This window comes from Corapipo altera, unplaced genomic scaffold (assembly GCF_003945725.1).
Source record: "Corapipo altera isolate COAL_440 unplaced genomic scaffold, ASM394572v1 22, whole genome shotgun sequence".
NCBI classification, from domain to species: domain Eukaryota; kingdom Metazoa; phylum Chordata; class Aves; order Passeriformes; family Pipridae; genus Corapipo; species Corapipo altera.
The window spans coordinates 14,142,276-14,163,702 of NW_020884886.1; the positions used below are offsets into that span (position 1 = coordinate 14,142,276).

Below are 21,427 nucleotides of genomic sequence, written 5' to 3' on the forward strand. Positions count from 1 at the left end.
CCAATTGCTAATGTAGCCCACAAGACCCACAGACTGCTTCAGAGAGACCCCAAGGAGCTGATAGATCCGTCAAACTAGTAGAAATAACTTCAGGTCTAGACTGAGAAAAAAACCCAGCCTCCACCAGAGTCTGACTCCAGACTTTCTCTACCAGCTCAACCTTTGCCTTCTGCTGTACACACCATGTGCTATCATTTCTTTTTTACTATTTCCAGACTTGTTGCAGTAGAGCATTACGGCAATCCCATGACAAAAGTAGCATGGACCAGAAGTGTGACCTAAGTTGTTTGTGACCATATTTAAGTATTAAAACGATTGTCATTTTTGTTCTTCAGAGATTAAAATAATGCCTTTCAAATTCTTCTTCTATCAAGAGCATACTAAGACATCTTTTTGCAGATTAAACCTTGTGCTTTTCCACTTTGAGAAGGCACATGTGGTATTGGTCTTTCAGTTATCCCCATCCGAGTTTCTTTTGTGGTACTCACTTATAAATCCTTCCATCCTTGACACTTGGATTACAGCAAAGTAGGGAATGAGTCAGAATCTTAGTCTAGGAAATTAGCTAATCCCCTTGTCACAGAGCATGATATGTGCCTACTTCTTCAATTACTTTGTCTGCCACTCTTCTTGACAAAACTGATATTGCTTGGACATATTTTGACATTAAAACAAATTTATTTAAATGAAAATCACATCCAGACTCCTACTTCACAGTTGCCTATTTTGGGGCCCTATTTTTAAAAATATCCTGAATCTCCATTTGCTTCTCCCGTTGTTCTTCAGTGATGAGATCTTCATAGTACAAAATATTCATGAATAGTACTCTTTTACTATTGAAGGCCAGGAGATTACAATTGACTGTACTCTACCCTATAAGACTCCAACTAGAAGTTATAAGGACAGAGTAAAAACTGAGTTTTCCTCTTTTGAAATGGCACATTATCTATTAATGAAGAGCGGCACAATTCAAAGAAACTGCAGGATGAAACAGAAGGGCTGGAACACTCTAGACAATGGCAGGAACGATATTACACAGGTACTGGAGAGGGTGACACAGGGACATCCAGATAGGGTTACCCAGAGACAACACAGCACTAGCAAAACTGGCATGTGGCCAGAGATACCAAGCCTACTTATCCCACTACAGAGCAAGCATGTTTTTCTCTTCAGTGTTCAGTGATCTGGCTGGATTTACCATCTTGGGCTTAATGCCAACGATGCCAGATGTGAGCGTACCCGCTCTGCAGTCCTCATACCAGGAAAGCAAAGAAGGTCCCAAGGGGGCTGTGCAAGTAGTCAGCTGGAGTCCAGCATGGCTCCTTAAGATTAAGGCTTTGTTATTACCAGGGTGAAAAAGAAGAAGGTGGGAAAGACTGGGAGAGTGGGGGAATAGGAAGGAAGGAGGAACAGGATTACCCCATTTAAAGCTGGTGAGCTCAGTTTAAGTATGCTGCTTAATTTTGTTCTCCGAACCTGCAGAGAACCCTCTGCCAGACCAGAACTGGCTCTGCAAGCAGTGGAGCTGTGCATGTGTGATACTCCTACTAAACCAGTAAGTGCTGTTGATCCTCAGCTGGCTCTCCTGTCCAGTAGAATAATGCCCCAAAATTCCAGCAGGTAATTGAATGTTAACTGCCCTGGTAATATATGGTGCACAGCTGGTGTTATAACCATCTAGCAGAGAAGCATCAGGGTCGACTACCAATGGGATACTTTTAAAAACCTCAAAAACTCCAAAGTCTCAAGTGCTTTCCTATTAACCTGGGAAGCTACATTATATTTTCTGTGTGCTTATGATGGGCACTATTTTCCACTTATTGGACTTCCTATGGCTGTCATACAGCACACAGACACATAGGTGTAACACGTCTGTTGGTACTTGTAATACGCGTGTTGGTACTTGTACCTGGCCTTGATCACTAGTAGATCAGTGGGAGACTTCCCTCCACGCTTCACAAGGGATCTGGCCCTCTCTTTTCTTTGTGCACAAACAATGTGGTGTCCCCATCCCTCCAGTGCCAGGCCTTAGGGCTTAGCCTTGAAAAGTGTCCCAGTGTCCCTGAGGCTGCAGATGCCTGGACAAGCCATTCCACAAGCATAATTTGAGAAATGTCCTTGTGCAAGCTTTGTCTCAGCTTCAACTGTGCTAGGTGGTAAAGCATTTTCCTGCCTCAAAACAACTCCACTCAAGTGGCCTGAACAATACAGGGATCTGGAGAAATTACAATGATCTTCTCAAAGTATAATTGTCCTGCCCCTCTTCTCATATTGATCCTTAAACTGCACACTAAGCAGAAGAGTGGGCAAGCCAGTGCAGAGAATCCCACAGAAGAGAAACCACTGAAATCTACCTCTTGCTCTACTAAAATACTTATAACTTCTTAGAGCAAATGTCAAATGGCAGACTAAGATGGAAGAACATATTTTTTTACTGTAACATGCTTAGTAAATTCCATTGGAAAAGTGTACACTGTGAATTCCAGTTATATATCACCACTATGGCTCTGCTGTGCCTACCACTAATTGTCAAAATACACTAATAACTTCCCTTTAATTCTGACATATTTTCCATTGAAGCAATTGGAAGTTTTTACATTCCTTTGACTCTGCTTTCTCTGGGGGAAAAGAAAAGAAACAACAAAACAAAAAACAAACAACAAACACCAAAAACAAAACAAAACAAAACAAAACAAACTAACAAAAAAACCACATAAAAACAAAACAAAAAACTAAAACAGCATAGCTGTTATAGCTACTTAATAAGTAACTACTGCATACAATTTTATAACTATATTTTTATAGCTATACAGTAATAACCAGATACTTATATAGTACAGTTAACTACAAAGTTAAATAGCAGTTATAGCTCATTTTAGCATGAAAAGTAATATTAAAATTTTACTGGGTTGATTCAATATTTGCCAGTGAATTTGCTAGAATGATTTACATGCACTGCATGTCTCCTCTCTTAGCTGTGCTCAGAAATCAAGTGCAGGCTGAAAAACTTTGGCTAAATAACACAGAGGTTAACACTGATGGGACTGAACCAATATGAGAATGTTCTGGCCCATCTTGAACAGGAAGCAAGGCGCCAAAGGTTTTTTGCTAATCCCATAACTGTTTCAACACTGAAGTCCATTTTTTCATGCTGTGCAAACACTGAAGAGATCTCCAGAGCACATGCAGTTCAGCCTCTCTACTGGAGCAGAATCCATCCATGTGTGACAGATGTTGGTCTAATCAGTTCCTACAAACCTCCAGTGAAGGAGATTTAAAACATAGCCTGCCTGGTGCCTAGCCACTAGACATTCTTTTTTTCATATATAATTTAAATCTTCTTTTCTGCAAATTAGAATATTGTTTTATACATATCCCAGTGGGCATGTTAAACATGTAGTTACTCACTGATTTCTTTAAAACAACCTTTAAGCAGTACCAACGTTTTTCCACTTCACAACATCCTATGCTGATTTATACTAGCTGAGCAGCTGGCCTTCAGTTTTAAAAGACCTGTTCTGCCAGCACCAGGCACTTCAAGGGACTGACGACAGCAAATCAAGATTTATGTTTTTATGCTTAAGTGTTTTGTGATTCTAATGTGCTTATTTTGATAGTGACAATGAGCCATTGTGAGCTTACAGCTCTGCTGGTGCCCTGTATAAACCAACCGGTTGAGGATGGATTGTGTCCTCCAACAACACACAGCAAGATGGGTTTTGCGCTCTCAGAAAAAGTACTGGGTCATTCTTGCATCATGTTCTCAGTTTTTCTCCCTCTAATACAGTTAAAAACAAGGGAGGAAGAAAGAGAATTAGAAATTTGTTTTCACACAACAGGATTTTTAATTCCACCCAACATGTCAGCTGAGAGTTTTTGCTTTCAGTAATGGTCTACTCTGTTTCTTACAGAGGCCTGATGCATTTATTTCATGTCAATGGTCAATCTGTAGGAAATTTTTGCAAACATTCCTGATTTCACATGGAAAGGGACTTCTCTAGTCTATGAGACAATGAAAAAAAACCAAAACACACTCATATCAGCTTGGAAATCAATGGAAATCAATTCTCCTAGGAATTCTGTTCACAGAAAATACAACCTAGAATCAAATCATATTGTTGTCTTAATGGCTTAAGATTTATCTTGAACTCATTACCTGAAATAACTAAGGACTGGATGACCTAGATAAATGAGTGAAATTGTGTGACCCAAGTTAACCTCCACCACACCTCCTGGCTGTTGGCATAATTTGGCTCATATGGGATGCAATAATAATGTCTCTGGACCTCATAGGGAGGGGAAAGATGAGAAAAACTATGGGGAGAGTGGGAATGCAAATAAATATTTGAAAATAGGAGAAAATGGCATCAGAATGAGATCCTTTTAATATACTAAGAATTTCAAAAGACGAAACAAAATGTGCTGCTCTCTTCTGGCCTGGCATGGCTTGTCCTGAAAAGAATAAGCTCACTGCCTTTCTAGGCACTGGTACATGGAACTGCTTTTGAGGTAATGAGAACAAAGGGAGAAGCACAAGGAATTATTTGTAAGACAGCAGTTTTATAAACTTTAACAGGGAGCTTGCCATTGGTTGCAGTGTGGGACACGATAGCATGAAGCTGGCTGACAAATAATCTGACAAGAGATGAGTAGAAAGAAGTGAGGTCTAAGAAGCTGGTCCCTGGGTTAGTGCTAACATAGGAGGGTTAAATGGAGGGAATTTTTCTTGGACTGCCTGAGCAGATCATTTGCCCTAGGAATCAAAATGTGAGCAGAATAATCAATATATAACATAGGTTTACTTCCTAAGTATTGTAAGGAAAAAGGCAGGATTGTTTTGCTTAGTGACGAACCAAAATAACATGTAGAAGAGAGATTTGAAAGTAGACAACTAGTACTTGACTTTCCTTTGCATCAGATGTGCCAGCAGGAGACTGGAAACTGTCTCCAAAATCAGAGTGAACTTGCATGAACATTCAGTGCTTCTTGTGGACACAGTGTTCTTCAGACTATAGTCAGGGTTATAGCCAGCACTCAGGGTGTTGGTGCAACACAGAAGTTCAAAGAGAGTTGAAGAGGTAGATCAATGACAAAGAAAGCTTTGAGGGAATTTATGGCCTGGGAGTAATGGAAGAACCAAATAATGAAGCAAAGGATAAGGCCAGTGCTAGAGGAGACTTAAACAAGAGGAAGATAAATATGCTTGATAAATATCAGGTTGATAACCAGGGATTTTGTTAAAAGTGTTGAGCTAGAGTTGAATGCCACATCAGGAAGGAGGGGGAGCAGCAGGAAACTTAATTAATGAAAGGGGATCTCTGAATGAAAATACAAGTCACTGAGAGGAAGACAGGGAGGAGAGCCAGAAGGCAAGGCAGAGGGTTGCTAAGGTTGGGTGGTATCAGGTGTGATGTTCATCACAGCAACATACAGTAGGAAGAAAAGTCAGAGGGAAGGTATGAAACCAAATGACAAAAGCGGGGAGAAGAGTGCAGCTACAGGGGGGAATCATTGCTTTTCATTCAACTTCCCTCCTGAGTAGAAGAATTTATCACTGAAATTTATCCTTTGTGTTTCATGTAATTGTGGCTCAATTTGTGATATTTCTTCACAAACAACAACTTCGATAAATACTCCCGAACAGTACTCTGTGCTGTATTTGCTGAGGTCCTTCACAACATGGAGTGGTAAAGCCAGCTAATTGCTGTACAAGCAGGGTGGAGTCACCAAGCAGTGTTGTTACTGAGCGGCAACTCACAGTGTGGAGTTGCTGAAAATTAGTCATGTTTTAGTAGTGTAACTGCTACTTTTCCTGATACTAAATGCTCTCTGACATGCCAATTTACTGCTGACTATAAACAAAACTTTGTGGCTGATTTCTGAACTGGCACAAAAAAAGAAGAATTTAAAAATGCAAGTTCATAAATTTTGCCATTATAACTGTGTAAATTACATTCCTGATCCCATCGGGTGCTCCCTCTCATAGTGCCAGGCTCCCAGTTTCCATGTCTCCTGCCACAGAGCCCCATGACTCTCCCAGGCTCCAGTTCGCTGCGGTCAGCCAGGATTATCTCATGGTCCTGACTCATTCTCAGTTCTTCTGCCTCCACGAGCATAGTGGTGTCCATCAGCAAACAGCCTTGCTAAGGCAGAGCCTGGTTACTCAGAACAAAGGCAAAGCAAAGAAAAAGGCTCCACAACAAAAGAGCTATCTATATCAGTTTGTCTCTCTGCCTCCCACCAAGGCTGACTGATGGCTGCTCTTCTGGACTCCAGAACCTCTCCCCATTTTGTGCCCAGTGGCAGCTCCAGACAGCTGACTGCTCCCTCTTGGGAACAAATTCTTGATTGTTTGCTGATCTCTGGATTTGTAAGTATCTAAACCAGCAAAGAAGAACCTAGAGCTTTTCACTGAGCAGCCTATAGGATGCTCAAACGGAGCAGTGTTTCAGTGATTGCCAAGATATTGTTGTATGCAAAGTCGCTGTACAACTGACATGTTTTGGTCTTCTGATAGTCCCACCTAATTAGAGCAATGCTGGCTAGTTAGGAAGCAACCTCCTACCCCTCTAGAAGTCAAACAAATAAGCTTATTTTCCAAGGGTACATTTAAATTGCAGAGAACATAATGCAGAGATCCCCAAGCTAGCCCTGAGCTGATTTGGCAAGTCACACAGCACAGCAAAGTACTGTGTGGATATGCCAAGCAGGACTGCAAGACAGAATAATCATGTTCAGCTGGCACAGCACTCAGGGCTACACCATGTCTGGTTCAGTGCAGGCCTGCATGGAACCTCTGCACTGTGTTTCCCAGCATTTCAAGCTGTGGGAGTAAATAATACTGCAGGAGCATAGATGTCTTTGTGCACACCCTAAATTGCTGATCAGATTCTTAAATTATTACATGTCAACTCCACTCCATCCCAACCTCTCTCTTTTAATCACTGAGAAAAAGTCATGCAGTTCTGATCTATTTTACCTTCATTTTGTTACACTTCTCATCTGAGACACTTGCAATCTCTTAACCTCTACTTTCATGCATTGATTTTTTTAAGCCTAACCTTGAGAAAGGCATATAACACTAGCCCTCAGATATCTGCACTTATTCTGCCCCCTTCCTTGCCTCCAATGTATCCCAAAGCCTTTTTAAGAAAAAGTTATCAAAAAAATAAATATTTTACTCAGATAAAATTATAATCTGGTATTAGACACAAATGATTAACAGTTTTAGCATCAACCTAGATTAGTCACCCAAAATTCAAGAAACCATTCCTTCTAGCAGGTCGTAGCAGAGCAAGGAACAGGAAACATGAGAAAATTTGCCATCTTGCAAAGTTTTTGTAGCATTGACTGTGTTCTTGAAAAGCAGCCAGCAATCCATCCCATCCACTTGTAAATGTTCTGCAGCTATTTTCTTAATAACTCAAGGATGATGGATGACAGTAAGGTTGGGCAGCTTTGTTTGATAGCCTAGGGGAGAGAGAGGGAGGGAGAGAAACAAGTATCAGCAAATAGATTGTGCAACAGACAAATAAAAAGAATTACACAATACACTGTATTTTAAATAACCCTTCTGGAATGTTGTCATTTTCACCAATTGATGTTGCTTAGAATAATTCACCAGCTAATGCTACCAATAATTTCATTTAAAGAGAGACAAATGGGTCCAAATCATTGCCCCCAGTAGTGCTTAAAAGAGTGTCAACAATGCATAGCACTGTTTACAATACATTGCATTTTCTAAAAAGAGACAGTCCCTTCATTTCAGCCTCCTATTGCCTTCAGAGCTTGAGCAGCAACTCAGGAGAATGGGCTCAAACATGAGGTGGAGGGGAGTCTTGAGACCCTTCCACAACTTGGAGTCCTTTTGGAGTCATTTTTGTTAATTGTTTAATTCTGTGATTTTTCAAACCACTAAGAGACACAGAGCAAGAACTTCTGTGGCCCAGATTTTCACAACAGGTAAGTGAGAAACACAGACACTACTGTCAGTAGACTTAAATTTGATAGAAATGGAGACTGCCCCTAAGCTTGGTAAATACTGATATTGTCAAGATTGTGAAAGTTCATTCAAATCTCTTATGAATTCTTCTAGTAAATATTAATGATTTACTTTCTGCTTAAAGACAAAGATGTGACAGAATTTCCTTCAACTCTTGTAACTTCTAATCTATTCTTCTTTCCATTCCCACTCCTTGAACTCAAGCATCTTCCTCATTCTATGATCACCAGAGCAAAATATGCAAATAATGAAAACAACTCTAGTATGAATTGTGTTTTTTTAATAGAAGCATGCATTTTGTAATAGGAATGTGTGGAAGAATTATGGGAACCATAATGATTTCAGGTCTGTTACATCTATGCAAAACAGCAGAAGTTATGGACAAAGAATATGGTCATGTATAATATAGCACAGACCACTGGTTTCATCAAGGAAACCTCCAGTGGGAAGGTCAGCACCCACAAGTCCTTTTGATGTTTGGGCTGGGCTCAGTGTTTGACATAATTAATACACTTTTTTCAAACGCAGAAAACATTGTATTCATGTCTTGATGAAGAAGCATCCCAATAGCATATGCAAAGGGTACTAGAGCACACACTTATTAAAATCACCATCAAAATGCCTATTGACCTCAGCTCCAACATCAGGAGTCTCTGTGTGTATGAGAACAGATGTCTGAAGTTCACTTGCAATAAAAGAGAAGTTTCTGATAAATGGAGGAAAAGGTTTTTTGAAGGTTTGTAGCCCCTGTGCAGCACAGTACAAATGCACTATCGGCTAAAGTCAGTCTTTAATCTGGTAGCAGCTCTGAACTCCTGACTGACAATATTCACACAGAGCAGCTTCTGCAGGGAGCGTTTGCCAAACTCTCTCCCTATGGGAAAACTCCACCTGACATCCTCCATGACTAAGATTTGGGAAGGTGATCTTCACCCCACATGTCATGATACCAAAGTCCAGATATTACAGAAGATTGTAGAAGAACACAGGTGGCTATGAATTAATCTGACCTGTCCCCTACTCTCTGCCCTGGTCAGTCATGGTATTTCAAGCATAGTTGAGGCTTTTTACCTTTGAGACCCTTCATGACCACTACAAAAAACCACAGAAAGTTGCAAAGTGAAGATTATGATCAGCCTCAGCGCTCTCAGACACAGGCCTCTGAGATACAGAAATCACTATGGTAAGGAAAAATTATTTGGGGCTGTAGTAAGAACTTTTTTAGAGCTCTGAATCTGTGGAATGAACTTTCCCATAAGCCAAAGACCACCACGAACCACAGGACTTCATTCCAACTGCATTTGACCTTGTATTTCTAACAATAATAAAAAGAAATGTGCTGGCTGGTATCCCACCAAAAGAGACTGCTGTGGAAGGCCCACCCCCGTGGGGTGGCTGTTGGGCACATCACAGCATGTACGCCCACCACCACTGCAAAGCACACTGTGGAGGCTGAGTGGAAGATCAGGGTGTATATGTGAACAGAGGCTAATGAGTGTATGCAAATATCCTTTAACTCTACAAACTTTGGAAGAGAAAAGTGCTTCTAGAGACTTCCAGCTAGCATGTTATTTCTGCTGTTCACCATCTTCAGCTATCCATGAGAAAAATCAGTGTTGTCTGAGGAAGGACTGAAAAAGTTATCTTCACATTTGTCCTGCTTGAAGCACAGCTTTCATAACACTAACAGATCAAAACAATTTATATTACAGTGCATTGGTCACACCAAAATGACAACTGGTTTTACTCTTGTTTTTCCCATCTATGCAGCTCAGGAGTAGAGGGCAAGACTCACATCTACTTTTTGAGGTATGGAAGCTGAAAGGATTAGACAATATGTTGTCAGACAATTTAAGTGCCCTAATACATATCCAACATGCCTTCTGCTAAATACCCAATTAAATGCTCTATGAATTTGAGTCTAGAAGACAGGAGTTCCTCAGTCCAATACCATGTTTAATTCATCCCTCATTACCATAATATTGAATATTATAGCAAAAAGTAATCCAGTAATTACAGTTTTCCTTTTCAGATCTACTGGAATTCATTGATGCAGTTGACAGCAAAACAATCCTGAGATTTCTCAAAAGCAAACCAACTTGGCTTTGTGTCTTCATTTGTAAATGCTTTTACTCATATAAAAAAGTTAATACTAATTTCTGAAAAACATCATGTGAATCATGTTTTGTAAGATCCTTAAAGAGCTTTGGCTACCTCAGCATCAAACACAGAGAATCCTACTTGGGCAATAATAATGTCACCTCTTTCTTTCTAAGGAAGCCTGTTTGACTTGACAAAACATGTACTGTCAAATGCATGACAGGCACAGATGACTTGGGAGATAACACAGTACAAGCAGTCATAAGGTCTGAAACTCAGGTAACTACCAGAAATTCCCATATGACTTTTATTTTTGTGCTATATTTCCTGTGAATTTGTTCTTTCAATATATAAATAGTTACAGAAGTAGTTTAATGACAAAATCGTGAGAATAACCTCACACTTGTAACAGTCAAGGTTTTTGCTTGTACATCATATCCCTCCACTCAGTTTCCTTTTACAACTGTAGCTACTCTAAGACAGTTGTTGTGTATATGAGCATATAGTGACTATTGCTGATCTCGTTGGAGACTTTTAACATTATCAAACACAAGTAATAATAATAATAAATATATACATGTCAGATCTGACTTCTTCAGTGAAGAACTAAAATCAAAATTATAACTCTTGTGGGAGTCTGCCAAAACTGAGGGTAAAGCTAGAAATACACTCTTCTGTAATCAGGTCAACTTACCTCATAGCACTTGTAAAGGCATGAATCACATTATGTTCCCTTGGCATTTCTGTGACTGCCAACTTTTTATATGCAAACATTGTAAAGAGCTTTGAAAACAATTAGGATGAATTCATAGCTCCCAGTAAGATTCGACATACCCCACAGGGCTGGTCTGGCAAACCCCTCCATGTCAGTCCTGAGGGGTCACCTGGCTGCATCCTGAGGGTGCATTAGGGCAAGCCCTGCAGATCACCATCTCCCTCAGTTCATGGTTTACTGAAGGAAACCCACAAAACAGTCAGAAAGTGAGATGCAGCAGGTCACTGTGGGGTCCCACCACACACAAACATGCAAGGACAGCTGCACACACCATCCAAGTGTATCACAGAGTCTGTCCTTCTCTCCTACCACATGGCCTTGCTTCTGCTTGAGGCTGCCCATGTGCTTTTATGGGCCTGTACTTCACCTACACTGAGACAAACATACATGAATTATTCAAAGGTATCTGTAAAATTGGGTTTAAAAACTGTAAAATAACGATCTGGTGACAGGCTGGTCATACCTCCCATGGTTTTATTACCTCAAATGAAGCTGGAGAATCAGCAAATGTTTTAGTTTAGTTTTTCACTGAACCAACAACAAAGAAATCTATTATTTTTGATGCTTCATCTGTGAGCAGCCAGGTCTGCAGAAAGTACTTCTGCCGTGTCCCTGGGCTACAAAAGGGCAGACACCAGCCAAGAGGGGCAACACTTGGGCATTGCCCCTGATAAGGTCAACAGAGCTGCCCTCTGGCACTGGCACTTGGATCGGCCTGGGTGCATTTCTCATTTGAAGCCCAATTCTGACACCACCGAGTTAACAAGAGTTTGTAGTGGGGCATGTTCAGACTGCCAACACATTAGGAATAATGCTAATGATATTATATGTTTTGTCTGCATTAAGGTCTGCTGCTTAGAAAATAAACATCTTGGCTTTGCCTCAATGTTTATCTCAATAAATACCTCAGCTTTGTCTCAACAATTATCTCTCCGCAGCAGACCATTATCCAGTAGCAACATATAATTCCATCAACAGTACTGTTTAAAATATATCCTCTTTGTGCTGCAGAGAAAGGAGCTCTGTGTGGGAAATATCAGGGGCCTGGTGTATTTTTGGAATTAAAACAGAAATTAAGTCACTTGGGCTATTTCTTATCCACTTAGTTTTTGTTTTTCTATTTCTTGTTTTACACAATACAAGCACTCTCTGGCTTGTGAGGAGATTGCAATTGGAGAAATCTGGAAGGCTCCCAGGGAAAGCATATTTTAGGGCAGTCCTGTGCCATGGGCTACTGCAGGTGACAATAACTGATAACATATTACCTGAATCTGCTTCAAACTGATGACAGGACTTTAGAAACAGGTTGGGCTTCTTTGTATCTTCGAAGAAAAAGGTGTGAGAAGCTTCTGTGGATAATTGTTAAATATTAACATCATGTTGACATTTAAATCTTATTACACGCAAGTCAGTAAGACACCTAGAAGCCAGCAGGGTATTTAAAGAAAAAATATCTCAGTAATTTTGGAGCTGGTGTAGGAGCACTGTGGGAGTAGACACTGCCATGACTACAGTGCTCCGTGCAAATGGCCCAGGCAGCAGCATCTGGGAAGTAACAGCTCTCTATTATGCATCAGTCTTCTTGTCTGCATTCTGTACTGAGCCAAATACACAGTTAGCACTTAGCAAATACGCCTTAGGGCAAATTAAATGGAAGAGGATCTGTTCTCATATGCATTAGTACAAGTCCAGAGAAACTCTATTAAGGTTGCAGAAGTAAATGAGATCAGAACCTGGCTCATTGTGTTAATGACCAGTTAAATTTGGCAAAGATCTGAAATAGTAGGACCTCTCTGAGGGAAAAGGTTGCAGTGATGGAAAGAGGCTGAAGAGGAATGGATGGTGGAAAAACTGAAGAAGTAGAGCCCTAGTGTGGATGGAAACAATACATGAAGGCTGCAGTCAAAATCACTATGGCTAGATCCAGTAAAGGAAACTGGTGTCTAGAGGGGGAAAAAAAGGAGGAGGGATCCTCAAACTATTTGAGGCACTTGCAACCTGATGTTTTCCAAACACATGTGGTACCTCATTATCAAACCTCAGCATTCCTGGGCTTCTGTGCAGCCTGCACTCACCACCATGTCACACATACTGAGCTATCGGTACCTACTTCATGCCCACAGCTGAGTGGCATCCACAGACTAGGAAACACAGCACCAAAGTCTCACAAAGGGCTCAGTCTAGTCGATGCACTCTGAATATACCTCAGCATTGAATTTCATGTAGAACATCAAAGATAGGGTCCTGTGAATTGTGGGGGAGTCCAATATTCTAAAATAACCAGCAATTCGCTTTTATCAGCTTTGGGACCTAATACTGGTGGCACAAGTCACAGGAGCAGACAGCATGCCCTAAAGCAAAGAGCTATCTCCACCCTCATCTGTCACAGGGCACCAAACAAGGCTCCTGCACTGCTGCATCATGGGTCTGGGGAGATGGGGGTGGAGGTTGCTCTGTAGTCTACGTTACAGCAGGATGAGGAGGTTTCTTGTGGTTATTTAGAAAGGTTCCCTACAGGAACAGTTCTAGTGATACTCCCCATCTCTTCCAGGAACAAGGAGATAGATGACAATGTCACCTGGGCTGACATTAGCTTACAGGCCACTGGTGTAGCTAGGCACACCCAGCAAATTTGGCACTTGCTCATTAATTAGGAGAGATGAGATAGAGATCCTCCTTCATAGCTCTATGTTATCTCTACTAGGCAGACAAAATTAAAGTAAGTCTAAGAAATGTGATTCAGCCTTGTGGTTCAGGAGCACAGGTGGGACAGAAGGTTCTTTGTTTCTATTCCTCTTTTGTATTTTATCTGATGTGAAGTACTTGGATAGCTCAGTGAGTAGGGACAGACCCAAAGTCACATGAAATGATGGAGCAGTCAATAATGAAGAAATCATGTCCCGGAGTAGGAGCAATGTGACATGCTTGGCAAACTGCACCTAAGCAACAAATTTTTGATACGAGCTTCAGTACAGCCAAAAGTAAAGTCATTCATTAGAGGACAAATCTTTCAGGTCGTCCTCACAGGTTAGTGGAGTCCTCAGAAGCAGTGAGTCTGCTGGGAGGCCAGGGTAGATAATCCAACAGGAGAAAATGTTTGCTTCAACTAAAGGGCTAGAGGAATCCTTGTGTGTACGAATCTGGGAACTCTAGATGCTATGGACAAAGCTTGTAACTGGTCTCCATTTAAAAGTGTCCTGGCCTCACATGTACATGTAAAGAGTAGACGGTTCAGAAGAGAGTTCACTGAATGACTGAGGACTAGAAAATGTCTTACAGCAAGAGTTTCCAAAAGCTGGAGCTCTTCGGTAGAGAAAAGGGAAAGGCTCATACAGGTATAGTTTATGAGTACCTGTATTTCATAGAATCATAGAATCGTCTGGGCTGGAAAACACCTCTGAGATCATCAAGTCCAACCCTTGATCCAACACCACCGTGGTTACTAGACCATGGCACTAAGTGCCACATCCAGTCTCATCTTAAAAACCTCCAGGGACGGAGAATCCACCACTTCCCTGGGCAGCCCATTCCAATGTCTGATTACTCTCTCTGTAAAGAAATTCTTTCTAATATCCAACCTAAACCTCCCCTGGCAGAGCTTAAGACCATGCCCTCTTGTCTTACTGATAGTTGCCTGGGAGAAGAGACCAACCCCCACCTGGCTACAACCTCCTTTCAGGGAGTTGGAGAGAGTGATGAGGTCTCCCCTGAGCCTCCTCTTCTCCAGGCTGAACAGCCCCAGCTCCCTCAGCCTCTCCTCATAGCACTTGTGCTTGAGTCCCTTCACCAGCCTTGTTGCTCTTCTCTGGACCTGCTCCAGCACCTCAATATCCTTCCTGAACTGAGGGGCCCAGAACTGGACACAGTACTCCAGGTGTGGCCTCACCAGTGCTGAGTACAGGGGAAGAATCACTTCCTTGGACCTGTTGGCCACACTGTTCCTGATACAGGCCAGGATCCCATTGACCTTCTTGGCCACCTGGACACACTGCTGGCTCATGTTCACCTTCTTGTCAATCCAAACTCCCAGGTCCCTTTCTGCCTGGCTGCCATCCCCAGCCTGTAGCGCTGCATGGGGTTGTTGTGGCCAAAGTGCAGGACCCAGCACACTTGAAGCAAAGCTTTGGAAGTGGGCTGTCACACACATCTGCCTTAGAAATAAGGCCTGTGGTTTCAGCAGAGAGGAGAAATTACCTGTTTGAACAATTTACATGGAGCAGAGGGTAGATTCTTCCATCACTGGGCATAATTTACTTAAAATTGGCTAGTTTACTCAAAGAAAATGAATAGTTCAAACAGGAATAACTGCAGGGAAGCCTTTTGATCCATGTTATGTAGAAGGACATGCAAGGTGATTTGTTTTGGATATCAGTCAATGAAAAGTGGGTCATCCTGCACTCTTTTCCCCCTTCACTCTCCATCCCTCAGCACCAGGTCTGTGAGCAGTGGCACCAAAGTGAAGTATCTCCAGCACTGCCTTCCTCCACCCTGGGATGGAGAATCCAGGAGCAGCAGCAGTGGGAGAGATAGGTAGGCAAAAAGACTTCAGTGCAAGAACTGAGTTTGGAAATTCAGGAATTAATATCATGTTTTTCTTGGGTTGCATAACTAATTGTTGAGCAAGAGAAGAGTGCAGAAGTGGGCTGGTAGGATCTAGAATAAATTAATTAGAAATTAAGACTCTGAGGGCTAGCTGGAAATTTTCTACTCTCAGGAGGCCAGAGAGAGTTCTTACAGAAGAGAGTATCACTCTCTGTCCATGTAAAAGAACTGGCAACACACACTGTCTGCCTTTCTCTCTTGTATATGCAAGGAAAAAAAATAAGAAACATAGCCTTTTTTTAAATACCTCATTATATTAAGGTCATTTCCATGATTAGGAAAGTGCAGAGTTTTCTTCACTTCTGGGGTTTAGAGTCTTGCGTAAGATCCAAACCCTACGTGGCAGGCAGTGGTCCCCTCTGACTAGCCTTCTGAGTGTATTGTCTCATGCCTTTGTGAATGCATCCACCCAGGATGCTGCAGTGACCTCTCTTGGCAAGCTATGTGTGTGTGTGTCAAATTGTAAGCATGTCTTTCTTCTCAAGCTACTCTTTTTCTGATGTATGCCAGGAGAAGCAAAAGCAAAATGAGCTCAAAAGCAGTGCTAATTGCCTGGAATTTGGTCAGAATATTACCTATTCCTTACAAACAGAAAAAAATCCTCTGCCCATTTTTATAGTGTTAACACAGCACTAGCATAACAGTCCAGCCAACAAAATTTGTCAAAGAGCCAGTCCAGATTAAACATAAAATATTTTATCCCTGAGTACTCAAACATCCTGTTTCTTTAAAGAATAGCACACAAATTAAAGTCATCTCAGTGCATTAGCCTCTCTTGACGACATTACAAATCCAGTACAAAATTAAGATACAAGCCTATGATGCTTACAAAAGTTGTGAAAGCTCATGCCTGCATTTGCTCACTTCTCTGACATCTCTGTTGTTCATCCTGGGCAGAAGATGTATTTCAGCCATTTGAATTTGCGCTCCAGGTTTATCAAATTTATTCCTCTCACCGTCCCCATCCTGACCCAGAGGAAGTACTGTCTTTCAGACACTCTGCAAGTCACCAGTGGTGTTGCAACATGCCACTCCACCTTTATGTGGCTGGACGGGCAGATAAGGAACATAGCCCATCTGCATAAAGAAAAGCTTTCTAATGGGAAGGACAAAGATGCATTGGAAGAGGTTGCCTGCGGCACTGGTGGAGTCTCCATCGAGTCTTTAAGAACTAGTTAGACTGGCATCTGTCAGGAGTGATACAGGCACAGTTCCTTTTGCCTTCCAACACTGTTTTTCTTAATCTATGGTGAAATTCTGTGCCTGACAAACTGTCATGAATATCTACCTGTTCCCTGCAACCTGGGAAACTGAGGAGGCACACTTTGGCAACTAGCGTGGAGGCAAGAGATTACATGTCACGTTAATCACCTTAGAAGAACATTTGGCCCTTACCTACTGTTGTCCAGCTTCAAGAGTCATTGGTATTGACTGACATATGAATCTTCAAATCCCAAAATGAGCAACAGTTTCCAGAATTTTACAACTCGCATTATTTTTAGCCGATTACACAGTCCTCATGATTGATCTTCCTGGAGTGGCTCTTCTGCAAGCCTCGAGGAGGGGAGAGGAAGGGTTTCATGGAGACACACATTTCCATGGGTGATAAGCTCGCATCTGTTTTGAACTGTAAAATGGTAGCTCGTTGTGAAATCCTCTTGGAGCATACCTTTTAAACGCCAAACAAGCCCAGCATCAGCAGCACATAAAGAAATATTTGAAGGGCTCTGGAGGGGAGCCAAGAGGACGTGGCTAATGTTTCACCTAACCTCACCCCCTCGCTGGCTGGCTGGCTCTGCCCCGGCAGCCCTGCCTGTGTGACGTGAGCCTTCGAGCTCCGGCAGGCAGCTGCTCCTTGACTGCCTGCACTGTCTGCCCGGCTGGCAGCAGGACAAGGGAAACAAAGACGCTAAAAATATAAAGTAGCGAGAGATTAGGAGCGGCGTGGCCGGGAGGGCAGCACGCCCTTCCTCAGGGCAGGGAGGGGGTTGGAGTCTGGGCCTCTCCTGGCGGGCACCCACCCACAGAGCCACCGGGCTGGGCCTCACCTTTCCTTCCAGGAGGGTCCAGCACTGAGGAGACACAAAATGAGGTTGTTTCACAACAGGCTGGTATTAATGGGGGAGCAGTGTGGGAAAAACTTGTCAGGCTGTGCCTTTCCTTTGGAAAAATCCACTTTGACTCCCCAGCTTCCAGTCCTTTGTCCTTCACACGCGGTTATTTGCTTCCTCTTTCATGCCCCTAAATACCTTTCCTTTAACACAGAGCAGCTTATTTTTCAATAATCTGTATTAAAAGTTATTATCCAGAGGCCTGCCCCAGTAGTCCTGCTCTGAAACTCCTGCTTTCTTTGAGTTTTTCCTGTTATGTCCTTACTTTATAAAATTAGTACCCACCTGGATACAAAAAATCTGCAGAATGCCTGCTATAGTTTTGTTGCTATCACTTGCTGGCAGGTCAAGTTGAAAATGGAGCTGACAAGCAGGATATGCCAAGAGAAATGTTCTATATGCAGGAATTTGGACTTAGTGGACATGAAGAGTGTTAATTATTGATTGATCTTATTTGCCTCTGTTCAAGTGAGGTTTTTAGAACTGACCTTTTACCTGCCTTAAAATATAAACAATGGTTAATAGGGCAGTAGAGCCACAAAGTTTTTCAGGGGATTTAGAAAAAGCTCTCTTCATGATAGCATCAACCCAAATGACAAAAGTATTCCAGATCTTAAATTAAAAGAAGCAAGCCATAATTTTTTACTAGGTCCTGAGCAAAAACTTGAAGTTTAAGCCATAAGCATAGCAGCAAATCACTTGCTGAAAGGCAGCAAAACAGAAGCACAGATCAGAGACTGGTAGGGGACTCAAAGAAAATGTTATTATTCTTGCAAAGAATGTATGAACTGACAGGAGGGAAAATACCTAAAAATGGGTGCACAGTTTGGCCAAAACCAGATACAGATTTGAAATCACCTTAGTTTTTGAAATTTTGGGGGGGCTGGGGGTTTTTTGTGCATTGGTTTTTTTGGTTGGTTGGGTGGAGTTTTTTTCGTTTACTAGATTTGTTCTGGATCCGGCTGTTTTTCATTTTGAGGCATAAGAGATGAAACATGACAAGTAAGGAAGTTCTTGTGGTTTTTCAGGAACACTCAGAAGCAGAGTAATGGAAAGCCAACAATAGGCAGGAAAGACTGCAAAGCATGTGAGAGCTTTCCTACAAAAACTCTGCTGAGTTCTACAGATTGATGGTATATCGTGACATATAGACTCCTTCCTGGGGTTGTGGGGCTGCATACAGACCTCATGTAGGCACAGGGAGATGTTATGATAAACTCCTAGAGAGTACCAAAGCTGGATTGCCTTTGGAGGCACAGTGATCCATCCCTTTCCAATCCCCCTCACTGTGCTCCTTCTGAGGTCTTCAGTCTTTTTGCATCATCAGCCATAGGACTCACCTTGTGTTCAGCCAGAAGGGCTGGAGTCATGTTTCCATGTTCTCTTCCCTGCTTGAGCACCCATATCATGTCAGAAACTTCCTGGCCTGAATGTAGGTCAGAGGTTGCATTAGTATTGTGCAAGATTGAGCCAGTCTCCCAAACACTTTAGAACTACCATTTTTTTTTAATTCCTCTTCTCAATAAAAAATTGTAGTGCCAGAGAAAGTTCATTGCTCTAGGTGGTGTTTTACTTAAGGTGTTTCTCTCTGTGTAGTCACAGGTACTTCTCTAGCAAAAATATGCATATGCAAGTCTATCTATCAGCCTGTTTAGTGATGATATATTAAGTTTGTTCTACAGGTTTTTGAACACAGTCTAAACTGTTCTCATCCAACAGCTCTGCACAGTCAAAAAGAAAACAGAATGAGCTCTGACCCTTCGACTGCCTCTGCCAATCAGACTCACTCAATACACCAGTCATCAGCATCAGAGAAGGAGAAAAAATACTCAGGAACTCACACCTATCCCATCTGCCAGCAGGTACAGCACATGCAGGACATCAGGAAAAGGCAGCACGTAGTGACTGGCTTTATACTCTGAGAATAAAGTTCCACATCTTTCCCATGTGATTTGTGGAAGTGTTTTGAGTAATGAATGAAAATTACTTTCGCCCAGCCCCCACCCACACACCCAAGTGCAGCTGAACCCTCTATTTCATTGAGTATGCATACTCTTGCCTTTGATGCACATACATCTGCCACTGCTCAGGTATGGCAGTGCTTTGTGACCTGTAATGCATAAGTAGAGATGCAGGAAAAGCTCCTGCCTCCACTTCACAAGAGCACTGATTTGGCCAAAGTCCTAAATCTCAGAGAGAAGTCAAACTATAAAGCAATGGCTGAAAGTTAAACTATCTTTTTTTTTCAATCATTAATATTCATTAATGATAGCTGACCAGATCTTCAGCTGGCTAGTGTCACCTTACCTTTAAAGCTTTAAGGAGATGTTAGCTGTTTTCTCTATCTCTGGGTTTAACCCTGGCCCTCAAATGTCAGATGGATCAGTCTCTGGAGTTGTGCAGAGTCTTTAATGACCCTCCATCCTTGCTTGTTTCCTTACAGGCAGCAGAGGACACAGGAAGGACATGCATGGAATGAGTGCTGGCTGGGGTGGATGCAGGGGCCAGAGGGATGACCCGGAGGGCTCAGCAGATCTCTTGGGAACACCTAGGGAACTTTCTTGTCCCACCACCTACAAAGCACTACTAAGTGCAGGACATGCTTCTGGATCACACTGAAACTCCCCGGAACTCCCTTTCCACTGACACATGCAAGAAAGCCTCTTTCTTATACCACTCATACAAATAAAACAACAGCACAGGATAAATCCTACTTTCTTTTTTACTCAAATAAATCCAACACAACACTGTTGGTTTCAGGAGGGGAGCTTACATTTCTGCATCTTCCCACTTCCAGAAGAAAATTCTCTACTTAAGTAGGGAGCAGGGAATACCAGATGTGGCTGGAGTGATGTGATTAATGAGTAGCTGATGTGCAATACCATGAGAGGAAAATTTGTGGAGGGACTGAAAAGTTAACAATCATTTGGGAAGGGGGGAAATAAAATATTATATTTCACTCCACTAATAGTTTGAAAAATAAATGTAACTAAACGCAACCTCAATTACTTCCTTTAAAAAGGCCCAAAATATTAATACCGAAAAGAAGGAGTTATATTAACAATTTTTTAAATAATTCTTAAGTCTATTCACTGAATTCAGTACAATTTTCTCAATATTTTCTTTCAAGTCAAGACTGCATTTTGGTCTTACTACATAAATCTGAAAAAAACCACATTAATCTGGAAAAAAAAATCCAATTTTGTTTTGGACTTAAAAAGCAGAAATGTCTTGCTTCTGTGAATAGTTTCACATTTTATACTCTTTTATTTTTCTTACATCAAAGGACTAAGAGATTTAAATTTATTCCCTTTTTGTAGACCTTCCATGTCCTAATTTACTTTCCAGTTTACAAATTGAACGTCCAATCAGCTATGAATTATTTCAGATTATTTCTGAAAGTTGTGACAATGAAATTACTGGCAATTTTTTAATCAATGGAACTGAATATGTTTTACATTTTAATCAGTCATTGGGTTCTTAGACTACTTGTTCAACTCAAGTACTCAGCAAGCATTTTTAAGGGAAACAATTTTTTCTTAAAGATTCAACACTCTGTTCCGTCTGCTATGGATGGAAAAACTCAAGGACGTAATTTCTGAGACCACCAAAAAGTCATGGAGAAAAAGAACAGGAAGACTAGACTTATGAACCTTCTTGCTATTTTTGTATTGTGAGCTTTATTTGTACAGCTCAGGATCTGGCCATCTGAGGAGTTTACTGTGCTCCCTTAGAAAAAAATTAGACTACAGAGCAGTACATTTCCCACTTTCTAAGCAAAGTTTAAGGCTATATTTCTTCCTATTCTGTGGATTTAATGGTCTGCCAGAAATATAA

The 21,427-nt window shown here is 41.6% G+C and overlaps 2 long non-coding RNA genes across 4 annotated transcripts; one reads left to right on the top strand and one right to left on the bottom strand.

Moving 5' to 3' along the window:
* Positions 1-2,865: 2,865 nt before the first annotated feature.
* Positions 2,866-19,290, bottom strand: LOC113946948. 3 transcript variants are annotated; one of them, XR_003527592.1, is made up of 5 exons: positions 18,931-19,290; positions 16,875-17,096; positions 12,143-12,226; positions 8,114-8,219; positions 2,866-7,470 (listed from the first exon to the last, which is right to left on the bottom strand). It is a non-coding gene; the product is annotated as an uncharacterized LOC113946948 (long non-coding RNA). The 3 variants fall into 3 exon arrangements; XR_003527591.1 differs by lacking the exon at positions 18,931-19,290 and adding an exon at positions 17,876-18,628; XR_003527590.1 differs by lacking the exons at positions 16,875-17,096; positions 18,931-19,290 and adding an exon at positions 16,344-16,479.
* On the top strand, positions 17,380-20,499 carry LOC113946947. The gene is made up of 3 exons (XR_003527589.1): positions 17,380-17,590; positions 19,310-19,452; positions 20,034-20,499. It is a non-coding gene; the product is annotated as an uncharacterized LOC113946947 (long non-coding RNA).
* The last annotated feature ends 928 nt before the right edge of the window (positions 20,500-21,427 follow it).